The sequence below is a fragment of the Lissotriton vulgaris genome, chromosome 8, assembly GCF_964263255.1.
Source record: "Lissotriton vulgaris chromosome 8, aLisVul1.2, whole genome shotgun sequence".
NCBI classification, from domain to species: Eukaryota; Metazoa; Chordata; class Amphibia; order Caudata; family Salamandridae; genus Lissotriton; species Lissotriton vulgaris.
The window spans coordinates 918,311,313-918,330,853 of NC_141696.1; the positions used below are offsets into that span (position 1 = coordinate 918,311,313).

Here is a 19,541-nt window from a genome sequence, read left to right on the forward strand (position 1 = left end):
CAAGTTTTCGGTCCATGACCGCCATTCGGTTCGACAAGGTGCGCAGTACCTTCTCCAACTCTGAGCTCTTTTTTGCTTTCTTGCCGGCTATATCTTCGTGTACCTTGCGCTAGTTGATCAACGAGCTCCTGGATCCTTGATACTCCAAATAACTGAAAGAGATACAACAAGATTACAAGTTCTCAAAATTGCCACTTGTTCCGTCGAGGGCTCACGAGCAACGAGTTGGTGCAGCCTTCAGAGCACAGGAACAAGAGGACGCTTCTTCGGATTCCCGCTCTATTTATTCATCTGTGGGAGGGCGGGGACCCTCCTCCGGTACGCCTACTGGGCGTGGTCTTCCGTGCGGGTGTCTAGGACAACCCCTCCTGGGCGGGAAAGGGCGCGCCCCGGCTAGGCCACTTCGGGCATACCAGCCGAGCCACGCCTCCCGCCCAAAATGGTTTCCCGGGGGGATCGGGGCACCCAACCATACGTTCGGGGGGACCGAGTGGTCGCCCCTTTCCAGGACTGCCGTTTCTTTGGGGTCACCGGCTTCAAAGGTTGTTGCTAAAACATCCTTTCTGTGAATATATTTGGAAAAAGCAAGGTATCACTTTTTTGGACAGTTTACAGCATTATAGAATAGTCTCAAGGTCTTATCACACAATTAATTATACATCCTCTCTTTTATTTATTAATTTTATCAGTTTGTCACATTTTTTTATATATTTGCTAAGGAATCTCAGGAGAACTTCATTTATTCCATACATTTGGCCCTTCTCCAACTGAAGTTTATACTTTCGCACTCATAGTATATGCACAACATCTGCGTGGCTCATACAATTTATCTTAAGTGAGCATACCATCCTCTAATGTCCCTCCGTTTCCTTTTTTAGTGTGAAAATAGGTCGGGAACATAGGCCAAATATTCTACTAAGGGCCTTCTTTTGGTCTTATCATGACATCGCTTTCATCAGAGTAAACTATTCTTAGTCTCATAAATTCTTACCATATAAGTTTAAGGGCAGGACACCTCTGTTGGCGTGGTTTAGAGTTTCAGGTCCTGGTTTCTAATATAAATTTCAGATTTCCTAATGAAGGCATAAAGGATAATCTCAATTTCGTCATTACATGAGTTCTTTCTCTATTGTGTACTAGATAAGTGAGGCCATTTACCTTTGCAGTCTACAGAGAGGTGGTGGTGTGTTTCTTCTCCTCCTTGTTTATCTGTCCTGGCACTTTCACTTTTCTTAAGCCAGCTACATAGAGATCTGATCAAAATAAGAAAACATGGTACTATTTCTAGCTATATCCCCCGTTTATTCTGGTATTGTGTCATCTTTTCTTTTTCTCCTATTTTTTGAGAGAACACTAGCCCATTATCCCCACTAGTATGTTTGAGCTAGTTACCTTGTTTTTAAAATGTAGAATGCGGAGGAAATGAGCCTCTCCTCTATCTTACTGGTGTATAATGGTACTTTCACTCTTCTTGGTACATTGGAGTTTCTATCTATTTGAACAAGGGATGACACATTAGAGTCTTAATGGTGTTAAAGGGCTGAGCCCCCCTCTATTATATGTGTTTAATTTACTCTATTTTGACCAACATTAACAATTTAAACCTGTCTTACCTTAAAAATTATTACAACTTATCTTGGACGGGCATATATCCACGCAATTTCGTCAGTGAACTGGATATGTCCTGAAAGAATAGATAAACGGGCGAATATGTATGTGCCTCTGATGTTCGTTTTCAATTACATTTAATCTCCCCCACTTTGGCTCAATGGTTTTGGTATCTCTCTATCTAATCTGGTGCTCAATGGGTTAAGCTCTCTACCTATACTTGAGTTATCCTACATATCTCGACTCCCCTAATGGGTTAGCAGTAGGTAAACTATGTCGAGTATATTATTTTCTTCGCCATTCATTATTTACTGGCGTTTTATTTGGTTCCCATGGACGGGTCCACCCTCCTCTTGCCAATATGCAATTTGGTTGTAGCACTCCCCGTCATCTTCTATGTTAGTGGGTTATCTCTTGTTCCCTCAGGGCTTTTACGTTCTAACATTCTAATATTTTACCGGCTCGATCTCCCTCGTTAACCCTCTCGCCATAAGGGACTACAATAGAGAGACTGGCCCCATGTTCCATCCAGTTGGTGTCCCGCTCTCACCTTTTTCAATAGAAGATCGCGCTTCTGCCTTGTCCTCTCGCCTTAGATAACAGGGACCGCAGAGCGCTATATTTATGCGGATTTCCGGATAGAATAATTGAATACACCTGGATCGCGCGCATGCGCTTGCATATAACAACCTTGGCAAATAGTGGCGCCATCTTAGGATGGTGTTATTGACGTTTTTATGCAATGATTGCACTCCATATCCTTACGTAACCTGAACTTTTTATTCAAGATACACCTTATTTATTCAACTGGAGATGTTCTTTAATACATTTAAGTATTTTATTTTATTTTATTTTCATTGTGTCTGAGTATTCGTTTCGGTTTTTACCTTTCCTCTTTTGCCCCGTTTATAATTTCGTTTTATATATATGAATCAATGCCCGGTATCAGTGGGGAGATTATTTAGCGGAAATTATTATGCACATTATCTCATTTTTGCCTATCGTCTAAACAGATGATATTATTCCCTGGTGTTGTTCTTATTAAGCACTCTGTGCCCTTTACTTGCCGTTACATTCACTTACCACAATGGACTTGTTATATTTTTTATATATTATCTACGGGATAATTCGTTACTAGCTATTGGGCCCCAAGTTTGCCACGGTAGTGTCATCTATTTCAACCTTTATTTAGTCGTTATGGGGCTAGTGGTAAAAAGTCTCTGGTAGTCCTTTATATATTTGGTGTGTAATTGTTTAGACATGCCTACTCTATTGTTTTTGTTCATTGTTTTCTAGCGTCTCAGGTTGCCTCTCATTATTTAGCTTTTCTCTAGTCAATTACATTTATATTAGGGCTTCCCACTCTTCTCTTGAATTCAGACCACATCTAATGGTGTTGAATTTTACCATAAACCATTGTTCCTGCTGTTTCCTCCTATTCTCGTTGTTTCCTAATCTGGTTTGTTCCCTTATCCTCTCTAGGATGACCCATTTCAAGTCTTTCTCGGTGTGTCCCTTCTCTCTCTCCAATGTGCCACTAGTGGTGCATTCTCCTTATTGTTTTTAATTGCGGATTTATGTTCTCCTATTCGTAACCGCAATTCCCTGCCCGTCTCTCCTATATATGCCAGCTTACATGGGCATAGGATCATATATATTACGTTTTTGGTTTTACAGTTGTTAAGGGTGGTAATAACTTGTGTGGCTCCATTGTGCTCATCTTTTTTAGTGACCATACATAAGTCACATATGCAGCAATTGCCGCACCTGTGATTCCCTACTGCTTTGGTTCCTGTTAGGGTAGTTTGGGTTTCTATTACATCATCCCTGTATGTATGGACTAAGTTGGACCTCAAGTTTTTATTCTTCCTGTATGCATATAGAGGGCGTTGAAGGGCAATTTCAGCTCCATCATTTAGGATTTTCCAATTATGGTTTATGATGTTCTTCACCTGATTGGCTACCACTGAAAATTGTCTCACCATTACTATTTTCTCTTGTGTTTTATTTTTATCTTTTTTGGTCAACAGGCAATCCCTGTCATAGTATCTAGCTCTTTTTAGAGAATGTTCAATCAACTTTTTTGGGTAGCCTCTATCTCTGAATTTTTGTTTCATCTCTCCTGCATGTCTATAGAAGTCCTCTATTTTGGTACAATTTCTCCTAAGGCGGAGAAATTCTCCGAAGGGGATGGAGTCTTTTTGGCTTTTTGGATGGTAACTTCCATAGTGCAACACTGTGTTGCGGTCAGATTCTTTTTTATACAGCTCTATCTTGAGTTGCTTGTCTTGGTTCTTTATACAGATGTCTAGGAATTTCACTTTATTCCTACTATAGGCAGCTGTGAACCTCAGGTTCACATCCCCTAAGTTCAGCCAGGAAAGAAATTCTTCTAAGAGTTCTTCTGTCCCGAGCCAAATAAAGAAGATATCATCTATGAAGCGTGCCCAACTTCGAATATTTTCATAGTATGGGCTTACTTCATTGTAAATATGTTTGTTTTCAAACATACTTACGTATATACAGGCCAGGCTTGGCGCACAGGTGGCCCCCATACTATACTTTTTCAAAGATCGCCCTTTGAAATTTTAATTTGTCATTGTGTATAAACTGTTATATGTTTTTTATTAAAAAGACTGTGAACGTTCCTATTTTTAGTGTGGGAATTTAATTTCTTTGGTTTAGTTTTCCAAGCTCGATGACAGAGTGTTTAGAGAATATAGGTATGGAGTTCTAATAAGGCCATACATGAATGTGCACCCAGGGACTTCTCTTTGACTGATTGTCAGTGTACCCTGTTCCCTGGTGATAGTGGGGTACTCTCTCTCTAGATATCTTTAAAGAACAGCCTTGTGCTGGAGAGTCAGGTTTTTTTGTGTATGCTGACTGAACCAGTTTTTCCTTCTAAGAAAAACCCCCAGTCAGGTGTCCGATTATACAATGGACTCACTGAAGACCTTTGGCTTCAGCGAAGAACAATTGAATAAAATACTCAGCCCTAATCGAGGGGCCAGTAATATAACAGTAATCCCAAATGGGGGTGAGAAATGGAACCAATTGGTCAATCTCAAAAAGAAAATAATCAGAACCGAATTACATGCTGAGTTTATGACGCAATACGTAAGGGCCGGTACAATTCCTATAGGGCTCCAAATACGTAACGAACCGGGGCTCTTTGTGGATCATCCAAAATTTCTAGAGACATGGACTTTTATCTGCAACAGGTGCAGTAGAGATCTCATGCCCTTAATAATTGAAACAGCTCAGAACACCATTCTAATAGAAATGCAAGAGATGGAAAAATTAGAAAAAGCCCTATTAGACAGCAATGTAGTTGAGGAGGCAAAAAAGAAAATAGAAGAAATTAATCAAGACATGAACTGGTATTGCGAATATTTAACAAACCGCAAAACACAAAAACTTAGGAAGGATATAAATAAATTCACACAGGAGGTAGTATACCCTTTCCGTAAAAAAGATTATTATACAGAAAAACAAGACACGTCCAGTACCGAAGGCCCAAGAGTTAGGTTCCAACATAGGAGACCAAGGCACTACAATTTCTCGGGTACATCTGAGAGTAGTGGGGAAGAAGAGATACACAGTAGAGAGGAGGAAGCGTATGATGGACCTCACAGAGAGTACGAGAAAGCTTTTTTAGATCAGCGCCCACAGAAAACTCGGGGGGGGTTTCGAGGCAGAGGGAGAGGACAATACACAAGGAGACCAGTCCAGAGAGAACAGGAACAGGAGTACCAACAAAACCAGGCCCCTCAAGAATACAAAAGAACCAGGAACAAGGTGTACTGGCATTAGAGAAAACACCTATCATTAACCTGTCCCACAGAACATTAACTAGGGTTGAGCAACAAGTCCTGGGGATGGGATTTAATTTTGTACCCACCGCGGGCATAAACAAATTTCAACTAGAAAAGATCTGAGAGCCTTCTTTCGGAAAATTCACCTCCGACGCTTCTTTGAGAACAGACCTACTAGGGAAGTACCTCAAGACTCGGGTCTGAGGTCTAAGTCCACTTTTACCCCAAGTTTAGGGATGGTGGATAAAAATCTGGAAATTTTTGAATCAGTGGTAAAATTGGAGATAGGGATACTGCTAAACAAAAAACATTTTCAGGAACATAATATCACCAGAGCTCAGAGAGAGGCCATAGATTCCTTGTCTACAGACACGCGGATTACAATCAAACCCGCAGACAAGGGTGGAGGAGTAGTAGTTCTAAGCACTGAAGACTATGACGAACGAGTGATGGCCCTTTTATCAAATGAACTTCACTATACGAGAGTGGCCCAGAACAAACTCGAAACTCTAAAAAAAGATGTGGAGATATTGCTCCAACAGGCACTTACTGATGGAAAAATAACTGAGGAGGAATGGAAATTTCTACACAATACAAACCCGAAAACACCAGCATTTTATGGACTTCCCAAAGTCCATAAAAGCCTAGACAACCCTCCCCTGAGGCCTATAGTTGCATCAATTGATTCTTTGCTAGAACCGTTGAGCAAATATGCGGACAGGTTTCTGAAACCTTTAGTAGAGAAGCAGAAATCCTATATTAGAGATACTGCTGACATGATAGCTAAAGTGGAAGGAATGGAGTTCAATGGAGAGAATGAACTCATGGTGACTCTCGATGTAGAGTCACTCTACACAAATATACCTCAACGAGATACAATTGAGGTAATCAAGACCTTGCTAGAAGAAACGGAAATTGTAGGAGGAAATAAGGAGTTCATAGTACAATGTGTCTCCATGGTACTCCTTAACAATATCTTCTTATTCAAAAAGGACCTGTATATCCAAAGCAAAGGGACCAGCATGGAGGCCATCTGTGCGCCAAGCCTGGCCTGTATATACATAAGTATGTTTGAAAACAAACATATTTACAATGAAGTAAGCCCATACTATGAAAATATTCGAAGTTGGGCACGCTTCATAGATGATATCTTCTTTATTTGGCTTGGGACAGAAGAACTCTTAGAAGAATTTCTTTCCTGGCTGAACTTAGGGGATGTGAACCTGAGGTTCACAGCTGCCTATAGTAGGAATAAAGTGAACTTCCTAGACATCTGTATAAAGAACCAAGACAAGCAACTCAAGGTAGAGCTGTATAAAAAAGAATCTGACCGCAACACAGTGTTGCATTATGGAAGTTACCATCCAAAAAGCCAAAAAGACTCCATCCCCTTCGGAGAATTTCTCCGCCTTAGGAGAAATTGTACGGAAATAGAGGACTTCTATAGACATGCAGGAGAGATGAAACAAAAATTCAGAGATAGAGGCTACCCAAAAAAGTTGATTGAACATTCACTAAAAAGAGCTAGATACTATGACAGGGATTGCCTGTTGACCAAAAAAGATAAAAATAAAACACAAGAGAAAATAGTAATGGTGAGCCAATTTTCAGTGGTAGTCAATCAGGTGAAGAACATCATAAACCATAATTGGAAAATCCTAAATGATGGAGCTGAAATTGCCCTTCAACGCCCTCTATATGCATACAGGAAGAATAAAAACTTGAGGTCCAACTTAGTCCATACATACAGGGATGATGTAATAGAAACCCAAACTACCCTAACAGGAACCAAAACAGTAGGGAATCACAGGTGCGGCAATTGCTGCATATGTGACTTATGTATGGTCACTAAAAAAGTTGAGCACAATGGAGCCACACAAGTTATTACCACCCTTAAGAACTGTAAAACCAAAAACGTAATATATATGATCCTATGCCCATGTAACCTGGCATATATAGGAGAGACGGGCAGGGAATTGCGGTTACGAATAGGAGAACATAAATCCGCAATTAAAAACAATAAGGAGAATGCACCACTAGTGGCACATTGGAGAGAGAAGGGACACACCGAGAAAGACTTGAAATGGGTCATCCTAGAGAGGATAAGGGAACAAACCAGATTAGGAAACAGCAAGAATAGGAGGAAACAGCAGGAACAATGGTTTATGGTAAAATTCAACACCATTAGATGTGGTTTGAATTCAATAGAAGAGTGGGAACCCTAATATAAATGTAATTGACTAGAGAAATGCTAAATAATGAGAGGCAACATGAGACGCTAGAAAACAATGAACAAATGCAATAGAGTAGGCAAGTCTAAACAATTACCCACTAAATATATAAAGGACTACCAGAGACTTTTTACCACTAGCCCCAAAACGACTAAATAAAGGTTGAAATAGATGACACTACCGTGGCAAACTTGGGGCCCAATAGCTAGTAACAAATTATCCCGTAGATAATATATAAAAAATATAACAAGTCCATTGTGGTAAGTGAATGTAACAGCAAGTAAAGGGCACAGAGTGCCTAATAAGAACAACACCAGGGAATAATATCATCTGTTTAGACGGTAGGCAAAAATGAGATAATGTGCATAATAATTTCCGCTAAATAATCTCCCCTTGGAGATATAATACATTGATACCGGGCATTGATTCATATATATAAAACCAAATTATAAACGGGGCAAAAGAGGAAAGGTAAAAACCGAAACGAATACTCAGACACAATGAAAATAAAATAAAATAAAATACTTAAATGTATTAAAGAACATCTCCAGTTGAATAAATAAGGTGTATCTTGAATAAAAAGTTCAGATTACGTAAGGATATGGAGTGCAATCATTGCATAAAAACGTCAATAACACCATCCTAAGATGGCGCCACTATTTGCCAAGGTTGTTATATGCAAGCGCATGCGCGCGATCCAGGTGTATTCAATTATTCTATCCGCAAACCTGCATAAATATAGCGCTCTGCGGTCCCTGTTATCTAAGGCGAGAGGACGAGGCAGAAGCGCGATCTTCTATTGAAAAAGGTGAGAGCGGGACACCAACTAGATGGAACATGGGGCAAGTCTCTCTATTGTAGTCCCTAATGGCGAGAGGGTTAACGAGGGGGATCGAGCCGGTAAAATATTAGAATGTTAGAACGTAAAAGCACCGAGGGAACAAAAGATAACCCACTAACATAGAAGATGACGGGGAGTGCTACAACCAAATTGCATATTGGCAAGAGGAGGGTGGACCCGTCCATGGGAACCAAATAAAACACCAGTAAATAATGAATGGCGAAGAAAATAATATACTCGACATAGTTTACCTAAAGCTAACCCATTAGGGGAGTCGAGATATGTAGGATAACTCAAGTATAGGTAGAGAGCTTAACCCATTGAGCACCAGATTAGATAGAGAGATACCAAAACCATTGAGCCAAAGTGGGGGAGATTAAATGTAATTGAAAACGAACATCAGAGGCACATACATATTCGCCCGTTTTTCTATTCTTTCAGGACATATCCAGTTCACTGACGAAATTGCGTGGATATATGCCCGTCCAAGATAAGTTTTAATAATTTTTAAGGTAAGACAGGTTTAAATTGTTAATGTTGGTCAAAATAGAGTAAATTAAACACATATAATAGGGGGGGGGCTCAGCCCTTTAACACCATTAAGACTCTAATGTGTCATCCCTTGTTCAAATAGATAGAAACCCCAATGGACCAAGAAGAGTGAAAGTACCATTATACACCACTAAGATATAGGAGAGGCTCATTTCCTCCGCATTCTACATTTTAAAAACAAGGTAACTAGCTCAAACATACAAGTGGGGATAAGGGGCTAGTGTTCTCTCAAAAAATAGGAGAAAAAGAAAAGATGACACAATACCAGAATAAACGGGGGGATATAGCTAGAAATAGTACCATGTTTTCTTATTTTGATCAGATCTCTATGTAGCTGGCTTAAGAAAAGTGAAAGTGCCAGGACAGATAAACAAGGAGGAGAAGAAACACACCACCACCTCTTTGTAGACTGCAAAGGTAAATGGCCTCACTTATCTAGTACACAATAGAGAAAGAACTCATGTAATGACGAAATTGAGATTATCCTTTGTGCCTTCATTAGGAAATCTGAAATTTATATTAGAAACCAGGACCTGAAACTCTAAACCACGCCAACAGAGGTGTCCTGCCCTTAAACTTATATGGTAAGAATTTATGAGACTAAGAATAGTTTACTCTGATAAAAGCGATGTCATGATAAGACCAAAACAAGGCCCTTAGTAGAATATTTGGCCTATGTTCCCGACCTATTTCCACACTAAAAAAGGAAACGGAGGGACACTAGAGGATGGTATGCTCGCTTAAGATAAATTGTATGAGCCACGCAGATGTTGTGCATATACTATGAGTGCGAAAGTATAAACTTCAGTTGGAGAAGGGCCAAATGTATGGAATAAATGAAGTTCTCCTGAGATTCCTTAGCAAATATATAAAAAAATGTGACAAACTGATAAAATTAATAAATAAAAGAGAGGATGTATAATTAATTGTGTGATAAGACCTTGAGACTATTCTATAATGCCGTAAACTGTCCAAAAAAAGTGATACCTTGCTTTTTCCAAATATATTCACAGAAAGGATGTTTTAGCAACAACCTTTGAAGCCGGTGACCCCAAAGAAACGGCAGTCCTGAGGAAGGTGCTACAGTATCTTTTGTTCTACGCACTGAAACGCGTCGACACATTTTCTGTTCTATGTAGAATCCAAACAAGGTCCAGTGAACAATTGATACACACATAAAAGTAGTACTATTGATGTCACTTCCTTATGAAATAATGACCTTTGGATCAAATAATTAAGAGTGGTAGCAATATCATTAAGCCACGCTGTATAGGGGTTCGTTGAAAATTGCTTTGTGTCTTTTGTATTTTTGGAAAAAACAGAAGAAAATTGTTTTTTACTGTGACTCTATGTATTTTTCGCATGTAATTTTTGCTTTAAATGATTCTGATGCTTAATATTTGATTTAATAATTTGTGTGCATACATAATGAAATGTAATGAACTGTGATGATTGATATTTTTGATTAACTGTTTTTACTATACTTTTTCAAAGATCGCCCTTTGAAATTTTATTTTGTCATTGTGTATAAACTGTTATATGTTTTTTATTAAAAAGACTGTGAACGTTCCTATTTTTAGTGTGGAAATTTAATTTCTTTGGTTTAGTTTTCCAAGCTCGATGACAGAGTGTTTAGAGAATATAGGTATGGAGTTCTAATAAGGCCATACATGAATGTGCACCCAGGGACTTCTCTTTGACTGATCACAGATTGCTTATATATTAATTGTGTGTGTTGACTTCCTGTTCCTGTACATGTGCTCTGTTGCAGCTGGGGGGCAAATGGGGATGTGGGTCCCATCAATGCAGCCAATCACGTGTGGGAAGTTTGCCATGAGGTAAAAGTCTGTCTTGGTCCTGAGCAAGTCCGCATCAGTGTCTGGGAAGTGGATGTAGTGATCCATTCTTTGCATCATGGCATCCAGGAACTTTCTGAAAAAACGCGACAGGCAGCTCTGGGACACCCCACCTACCGCTGCCACAACACTCTGATAGCTCCCAGATGCTAGGAGGTGTATGCTACAGAGCACCTGGACATGGGGTGGGATGGCATGGGCCCTTGGTCTTGGGTGGTCCAGGAGTGGGTGCAGGCCCCTGATCAGGTCCTTGATCGTTTCAGGGTGCAGTCTGTATCTCTGCAGTATCTCTGGCTCTGTCAATTGGAAGAGTGTAATCCTTTGCCTATATACCTGCTCCTTCCTTCTCCATACCCTCTGACCTGCTGCCTGTAGCCTTAGCCGTCTTGCTATGATGTAAAAAGCCGCCATTCTGGTTCCAGTGTTGCATTTTGGGGCCCTTTTTTATAGGCTGCACCTGATTACCACCTGCTTGCAATCCATGTTAAATACCGATTCATAATTACCGAATTTCGGTGCTATTCGGTAATTTAAGGCTCACCTACATCTCAATGGCGTGGTATTTTCCATTTCGTAACTTCCAATTCGGTAATTTTACCGATTCGGAACATTTACCGACTCGGTATATTTTCCGAATCAGCAATTTTACTGATTCGGAACATTTACTGACCCGATATATTTTCCGAATCGGTAATTTTACCGATTCAGAAATATTACCGATTCGGTATCTTTACCGAGCCGGTAATCTACCGATTCGGTATTTTTTCCGGATTTAGGCGACCTACATCTCATTGGCCAAATACCGGTCAGTAACGGACGAAAACACCGATTTTCGGCCGTTACCGACCGGTATTAGGCTACCTACATCTGTCCCTTATTGTTTAAGAGTGCACATTGGTGCCACAGTTCTATTCTGATACACTGATTGTACCCAAGTGCCACAACAAGAACAAACAAGTCAAAGGATGCGCCGTGATTAGAATTCAAAGACAGGATATTCTGCGGCTATTTTGATTAATAACTATGGCAAATGATCTGCTGTGGTTGATCTGGCATTTAGACAGCCGGTTGTATTAAAAAACCTCATAGAGTTTTTCCGGTCACCTTGCAACAAATGTACAGCTTCCGGGTCAGGCCTCACTTCAGTGACAAGGGTAAAAAGGACCTGTTCATTCCTACTGATGACTACACTGTATGTTGGCACAACCATGCTGGTGATGTTTAACTTTTTGTAAAGGCAGTAGCCTTCCACCACTATGAAGGTAGCACTTTCGGCACCCCTCCTGATCCTATAAGACTTCAATCTGTGAATCAGGCAAATGTCATGGTGCACATGCATTATATGTGTCTGCCTATGACAACAAAAATCAACATTAGAGATCCAGACAACAGTATTATTGGCACTCAGGTCAAGGCTACATGTGCATTACCAACAATCATGATTATTTTTAAATGTGCTGTAGGTGAGAATGCAAATTTGAACGCAATATTCAGTATCTTCTGGTAATTATGATGTTGGATTATTTTACAATCTTTTGTGTTGCTGATAAAAAATGATGGGCCTAATCAGCCATCAGTCTGTTCAAATACATTCAATGGAATCTCAAGACCTGATAAGAAAAAAGGATCTGAAAATATTTAATTACAGAAGCTTAGCTTAGAACTGTCTTAAATGAGTTGGTGCCACATCACTGAAAAATACTTAATCAAAACAGATGTCTGAAAACAAAGTAACCCTCATTCATTACTCAAATATCTCAAGGGAGAACCCTAACTCAATGTACACCTCCTTGGAATGAGTATTAGTTCAATTCAATTCAATTCAATTAAGCTTTATTCGATTTAAAGTTGCAAAATCATAAAAGCGTACATTCAAAGACAATTATTGACAGATAAAACTATACAATTTAAAATGAGATCTACAAGATAAAAAGTAGTATATTACAATTCATAAAAACCAAGAAAAACTATTGAGAAAACACTCCACAGACTTCTTTTTATGCATTTGGTAGCATATTTCAGAAATAGATTACATACATGATTAGCTATTGTAATTTACAATATTTACAGTTTCCTTGAACACTATATGCAATATTACCAATCACTTTCCAATGTAGAGGAACTCGGCTGGGATATTTGTTTCTGTTTGATTTTTATGCAGCTTATCGCGGCTTAATTGATATATTTTTAATAGAAAATGTAACACAAAAAATGTAACAGAAAGGAGAATACTATGTTATATGGAAGATATTATACCCCACAGTTACATGAACTAGTACACATTTTCACTATGTCTGTTCATTCTAGATTGTTTCTGTGGCGAACAGTACACTTCAGAAAATAATAACATAAAAAATCAAGTGTTCCCCCTCCAATAGTTGTAAAAAGAGAAATGCAGGTCTACATCTTCTAAACCCCATTAATTTTAGTGATGGGATAAGCCATATCTTTCTAAGCTCTCTATAGAACTTACAAAAAAGGACGGTATGTAATGTTGTCTGTGCGAAGGTGTGATCGCAAGGGCATAAAGGTAACTCTTTTGCCCAATTATTACTGGTCGGAAAAGCCACCAGACGATGACATAAGTTTAATCTAACCCTAACCAGAAGAAAGCGCCCATAAGCAGAGATGTTGTAGGTTAAATAGGGCTGAATGGTCAGTGTGGATTGAATAACCAAACTATGTCTGACAGTTGTTTTCATAACCTCGCTCGTGAGACGCAATTTTTCAAGGTGGTTTAGGGAATGGGTCTGAAGGGCTTTCCTAGAAATCTCATGAATTGATATAGGATCGTAATAATATTTTTCCCATCCCAAATCAGATAGAAACCTTTTCACATAAGTTAGCCATTTGGATTTATAGGCATTGTCCAAGGCCACGCAATCTGAGAGTATCGTTTGTGAGAAGGCTGTTTTTTCTGATGTCCAAATTCGATGCCACAGTAAAAGAGGTTGTGTTTTTACTGTGCCAGCTATATGGGATAGTCCCAGTTCAGTGTGACAGACAAAAGTGGCCAGATTCTAGGGACGGCTAGTAAGTACATCCAAAGACAATTATTGACAGATAAAACTATACAATTTAAAATGAGATTTACAAGATAAAAAGTAGTATATTACAATTCATAAAAACCAAGAAAAACTATTGAGAAAACACTCCACAGACTTCTTTTTATGCATTCGGTAGCATATTTCAGAAATAGATTACATACATGATTAGCTATTGTAATTTACAATATTTACAGTTTCCTTGAACACTATATGCAATATTACCAATCACTTTCCGATGTAGAGGAACTCGGCTGGGATATTGGTTTCTGTGTGATTTTTATGCAGCTTATCTCGGCTTAATTGATATATTTTAATAGAAAATGTAACACAAAAAATGTAACAGAAAGGAGAATACTATGTTATATGGAAGATATAATACCCCACAGTTACGTGAACTATTACACATTTTCACTATGTCTGTTCACTCTAGATTGTTTCTGTGGCGAACAGTACACTTCAGAAAATAATAAGAATAAAAATCAAGTGTTCCCCCTCCAATAGTTGTAAAAAGAGAAATGCAGGTCTACATCTTCTAAACCCCATTAATTTTAGTGATGGGATAAGCCTTAAATTTCTAAGCTCTCTATAGAACTTACAAAAAAGGACGGTATGTAATGTTGTCTGTGTGAAGGTGTGATCGCAAGGGCATAAAGGTAACTCTTTTGCCCAAATATTACTGATCGGAAAAACAACCAGACGATGACATAAGTTTAATCTAACCCCAACCAGAAGAAAGCGCCCATAAGCAGAGATGTTGAAGGTTAAATAGGGCTGAATGGTCAGTGTGGATTGAATAACCAAACTATGTCTGACAGTTGTTTTCATAACCTCGCTCGTGAGACACAATTTTTCAAGGTGGTTTAGGAATTGGGTCTGAAGGGCTTTCCTAGAAATCTCATGAATTGATATAGGATCGTAATAGTATTTTTCCCATCCCAAATCAGATAGAAACCTTTTCACATAAGTTAGCCATTTGGATTTATAGGCATTGTCCAAGGCCACGCAATCTGAGAGTATCGTTTGTGAGAAGGCTGTTTTTTCTGATGTCCAAATTCGATGCCACAGTAAAAGAGGTTGTGTTTTTACTGTGTCAGCTATATGGGATAGTCCCAGTTCAGTGTGACAGACAAAAGTGGCCGGATTCTAGGGACGGCTAGTAAGTACCTCAAAAAGGTATTTTCTACCCTTTGAAGCTCTTCTACGGGCACATGGCCTTAGACTCCCGCCCCGTACAAAGCCACTGTAAGGCATTTAGCTTTGTATATTTTCAGAAGTTCCAAAGGGGCCCTTTTGCCCAATTTCCTTGCAAAATTTACTAGCGCTGTGGTGGTTCTGATGAAAAGAAGTTTCCTTGATTCAATTGCTGATTTCCAAGAGAGTTTGGGATCAACCCTAATTCCTAAATAGGGATACTTTTGTTTGGTTGCTAACTTTTCATCTTTCAGATAAATATCCCTTGTTTTATGTTTGTTACCATGCCCAGCTTTCATGACAAATGTTTTCCCAATGTTGATGTGTAAATCTAGGTTAGCCATGAAGGTGGAGTATCTATTAAGTGCCCTTTGAAGTTCAAGGGGGGTGCGGGCTAGTAGCACTGCGTCGTCATCGTAGAGTAACGCTGGGATCGGGCTGTTGTTTACTATAGGCAGGTCCTGGCATCCCTTAATCATGTCCCTCTCCAACCCGTTGATATAAAGTGTGAAGAGGAAGGGGACCAGGACACAGCCTTCTCCACTCTGAACGGCGCGGTTAGCTCACCCCCAGCCCGAACCTCCCCCATGCGGTTGCGTTTGAGTATAATTCCCTCTAAAAAGTCACTAAATTCAACTCCACTCCCATCTCCAAAAGAACCGACCAAAGTTTGGCATGGGAAGCACAGTCAAACGCGGCCGATAAGTCCACGTACACCATATAAAGTGCTCCTGCTTTGACGTTTACATATTTATCTATCAGCAACGACAGATTTAGGACTTGGTCAATAGTTCCCAGAACAAAACCCATATTGGAGGTCAGATAAAATGCCACCGTCATCCGCCCAACCCTGCAAGCATTCAAGAATCACCCTGCCCGCCACTTTGCCTAGGGAGTTTAACAGGGAGATTTAACGGTAGCAGGTTACCGACCTCCGATCACCTTTTTTGAAGATGGGCACCAATATCGAATTGGACCAAGACTCCATAAGGCCTGTTGAACAGGAAGCATTCAAAACCCTCATCAAAAGTGGAGTCCATAGATCCGTATAGGCTTTGAAAAGATCTATTGGGACCCCATCTGGGCCCGGAGCCTTCCCATTCTTGCTTGCTCTTATGGCATGAGTAACATCACCGATGGTAAATGTTAAGTCGATCGGGTATGGAGAAGGAGGGGGATCGTATGAGTTTGTTGCGCCTTCATTAGGGACCACTGTATTGTCAGAGAAAGTTTTCGAAAAAAGCTCTACCCATTCCTTTTCATCAATTGCCACTTCAATTCTTGGGACATGTCCTTCATGGTTGTAGAGACTGTAGATTAGAGCAGAACAGAGCGCCCGCCTATTTTCTTCACGAAGCAGAACAGAGCAGTGCAGTGGAGCCGCCATCACCACCGCCTCCACCGTGCCGTACTGCCCAGCCTCAGCCCCAGCCCCAGCCTGAAGGACTGGGTTTTTCTAAGACCCAGCGGTGCCAGGGGACAACACCTGAAACCTTCGTGGGTAACCTGTTCCGGCGTACAAATGACAGAGACACGGGACACTTCCTTCGACGTCAAAGATTCGAGGTTTATTACTGCAGGGAACACAGAAGTCACGAGAAGTACATCACATGTAGGTTCACTGAGCCTGATTCAAATTGCTACTGTGGGTCGCTCCTTTTATACAAGTTTCTCTCATAGATTAACATGCTACACAAAGGTTTACAACTTGGTTCCCATCGTAAAGACCAAAAGGGGTCGCTTTCATGTATTCAGGGCCCGGAACATAAGTACAGAAACATTTGGTGGTTCCCAACTGTAAAAACCCATCTTCCCACCATTAGTACATTCCAATCAGCAGTAAACAGATCAAAGAAGGAACAGGAACAGGTGTAGAGGAAGGCAGAAACAGTGGGAAGATCGGAAAGGGTGTAAAAGGGGTGGTATCAGGAAACACGAGCTGCAGGCATCAAAGGGACGTGCCTAATGAGATGCACACCTAAGACAATAGACCGGCACGGCAAGATGAGCCTCGAGCGGGGCCATCTGCCTTACAGTGTCATCCCCCTCATCATAAAGACACTTTCAAAGGAAACGTGTCTTTCGCAAAAGTCTTGGGAATCCCAGGGTCGCGAAGCGGACAGCGTCCGTTCGCTGGCTACTTGAGGGCAAGAGACAAAATGGATGCCGTATCTAAGATGGAACCCGTGGGTACAGATAGAGAAACCCACGAAACAGACAAACGGTTTAGGCTAGCACAGCGAAAACGTGTACACCCACTAAACTCGTCATTTGCGGTTCGTAGATACCAGACTCGACCATATTCGTGCGAGTTGAAAACACCACTTACGATCGTCATGGAACCTCAAGCCCCGGCCCCAGCATCAGCACAAGCGTGAGACGCTGGCAGTCGCCAAGTACTGAGAAGCCGCGGCTCCGAACAATAGGGGAAAAGCGGTAGTTTCCAGCGGCGGAGGAAACGCTGCCGCAACAAACCACCGGCCGCAGGGGGGCTCAGGAGAACGCTGTGAGTCGTGGAAAGTTGTTGGAGAGCGTGAGCCTTGCCTAAGACCCGCAGCTGCTGCAGGGACTGCCGGAGAGAGCCGGAGAGAGCGGCACAGTCCTTCAACTGAGGCGGGAGAGGAGAGAACAGCGAGCGGCAAGTCTTGGTGGAAGGTACAGTCCAGCTCAGATCAGCCAGCTCTACCCCAAGTGGGAGGTAAGTCCTGGAGGCAAGCGCGGCCACCGATAGAGGCGGCTGCGAAGTAAGAGCCCGGGGGTGGACCGAGGGGCTGCCTGACTAGGTCTCCCAGCCCGCGGTTTCCCCTGAGTGCACCGTTTGTCTTCTCCTCCCCTTTAAGACGAACAATAAAACTTTGGAAAAAGTCTCGTTCAGAATTCGCTTAAAAACTTTGCACAGCCTTTGCACAGCCTCGTGCTGATATGCCCCGATATTTCTTGACCTTCCTAAGGCTCACCATCTGTGTCTTTTCCATCATCCCCCTACACCCTCATTTGCCGCTCTTAAAAGCAGGCCAAGTGTACAGGGAGGTCAATCACCACATCGGGTCACCTTCAGTACCCCTTCAGTACCCCTTTTTGCCAGGAGCTCCACTACACGTTCATTCCAATACTTAAAGCTGCTGTAATCACACCACGATTCACACCGCAACGCCCACCTCTAGTTTTGGGCTACTAGGTGCTGACACAAAGGACACAAAGGACCCTGGGTACTGTAGTCCTTCCCAGTGACTGTGTGCTGGCAGAATCAGGCATACAAATTAAACAGAGGGGCCACTCTTCAACAAGGAGGCCCATAAGTTACATCGCTTTGAGCCCCAACCTTCGGTGCCTGAGTATGTTGTTCAAGAAGACCCAGTCAAGTACGGAGGCAGGGCCGGAGGTGGGCCCCGAAAGCACAGCACAAAGGAGGATAACAAGGAGCATCAGCTCTCAAAAACCCCAGGAATCAGTTAATGGTAACACCCTCCCTCAAGGACTTATTACACATTTCTTTCAGGCTTCCAGTCTTACAGCCTCAGATGAGGGTCAAGCAGAGTCAGTGTCAGAGTTCATCCTTAAACTGGGTCCTCCAAAGGCAACCACAGATCAGAGGTGTCCTCATCCCTGTGAGTTTGATGTTATTCAGGAAACTGGGAGTCCCGAGTTATGCCTCCAACCTGTCGCTAGTGCGAAGAGCCCGATATGGATCACAGCCGACATTCATGTGAGACCCCTAGCGGAGGAGAGCGAGGAGAAATTGCACAAGGAGGCAGCTGTAGTTACTTCCCCAAAGAGAATACATAAACGATCGACCCCAACGGAAACACTCAGCGAAAAACAGATGACAACTCCCTCAGGAATGGATGCACTAACAACATCATTCCTGCAAAAACTAGAACAATCAATCGAAAGAACACTGGAAGCAACACCATTAAACCCAGGTAAAACTGCTGTCCCGGTCACGTCTCAAACAGAGGGATGGAGCCAGCTGGGCCTAGCACACCAGCAAGATGCAATGGAAGAAGTTACATTTAAAAAGCTAAACCTGTCAGCAATAAGAGAAGTACCGGACACAATGGCTAGGGCGCTGCTATGGCAGTCCACAAAGATGGAAGTACAAATTGATCTGCTGTACTCAAATGCTCAGCACCTGGCGCGTCAAGACGATAAGCTGGCTAAACTAGAGGCTCTACTTGAAGTCCAACACGCCAACGTGGCCAACACCGATGCTATCGCTGCCATCATTGAAAAATTGGCAAGTCTACCAGAAGTTTTAAAGGACATTTTGGCACTAGCCAAAGGTCAAAGTGAGACGCCCCCCTCAGAACAAGCTACTCAAATTATCAGTCTTGAAGACAGTGCATCCCGAATTGTCCAACCATTGTACGGTGGCTAGCAGTCCATCAAAGGAGCCT

At 41.5% G+C, this 19,541-nt stretch overlaps 1 long non-coding RNA gene across 1 annotated transcript; it reads left to right on the forward strand.

The window, feature by feature from the left end:
- The first annotated feature begins 8,421 nt into the window (after window positions 1-8,421).
- Window positions 8,422-9,462, forward strand: LOC147698155 (uncharacterized). The gene is made up of 4 exons (XR_015299180.1): window positions 8,422-8,465; window positions 8,940-9,010; window positions 9,133-9,232; window positions 9,373-9,462. It is a non-coding gene; the product is annotated as an uncharacterized LOC147698155 (long non-coding RNA).
- The last annotated feature ends 10,079 nt before the right edge of the window (window positions 9,463-19,541 follow it).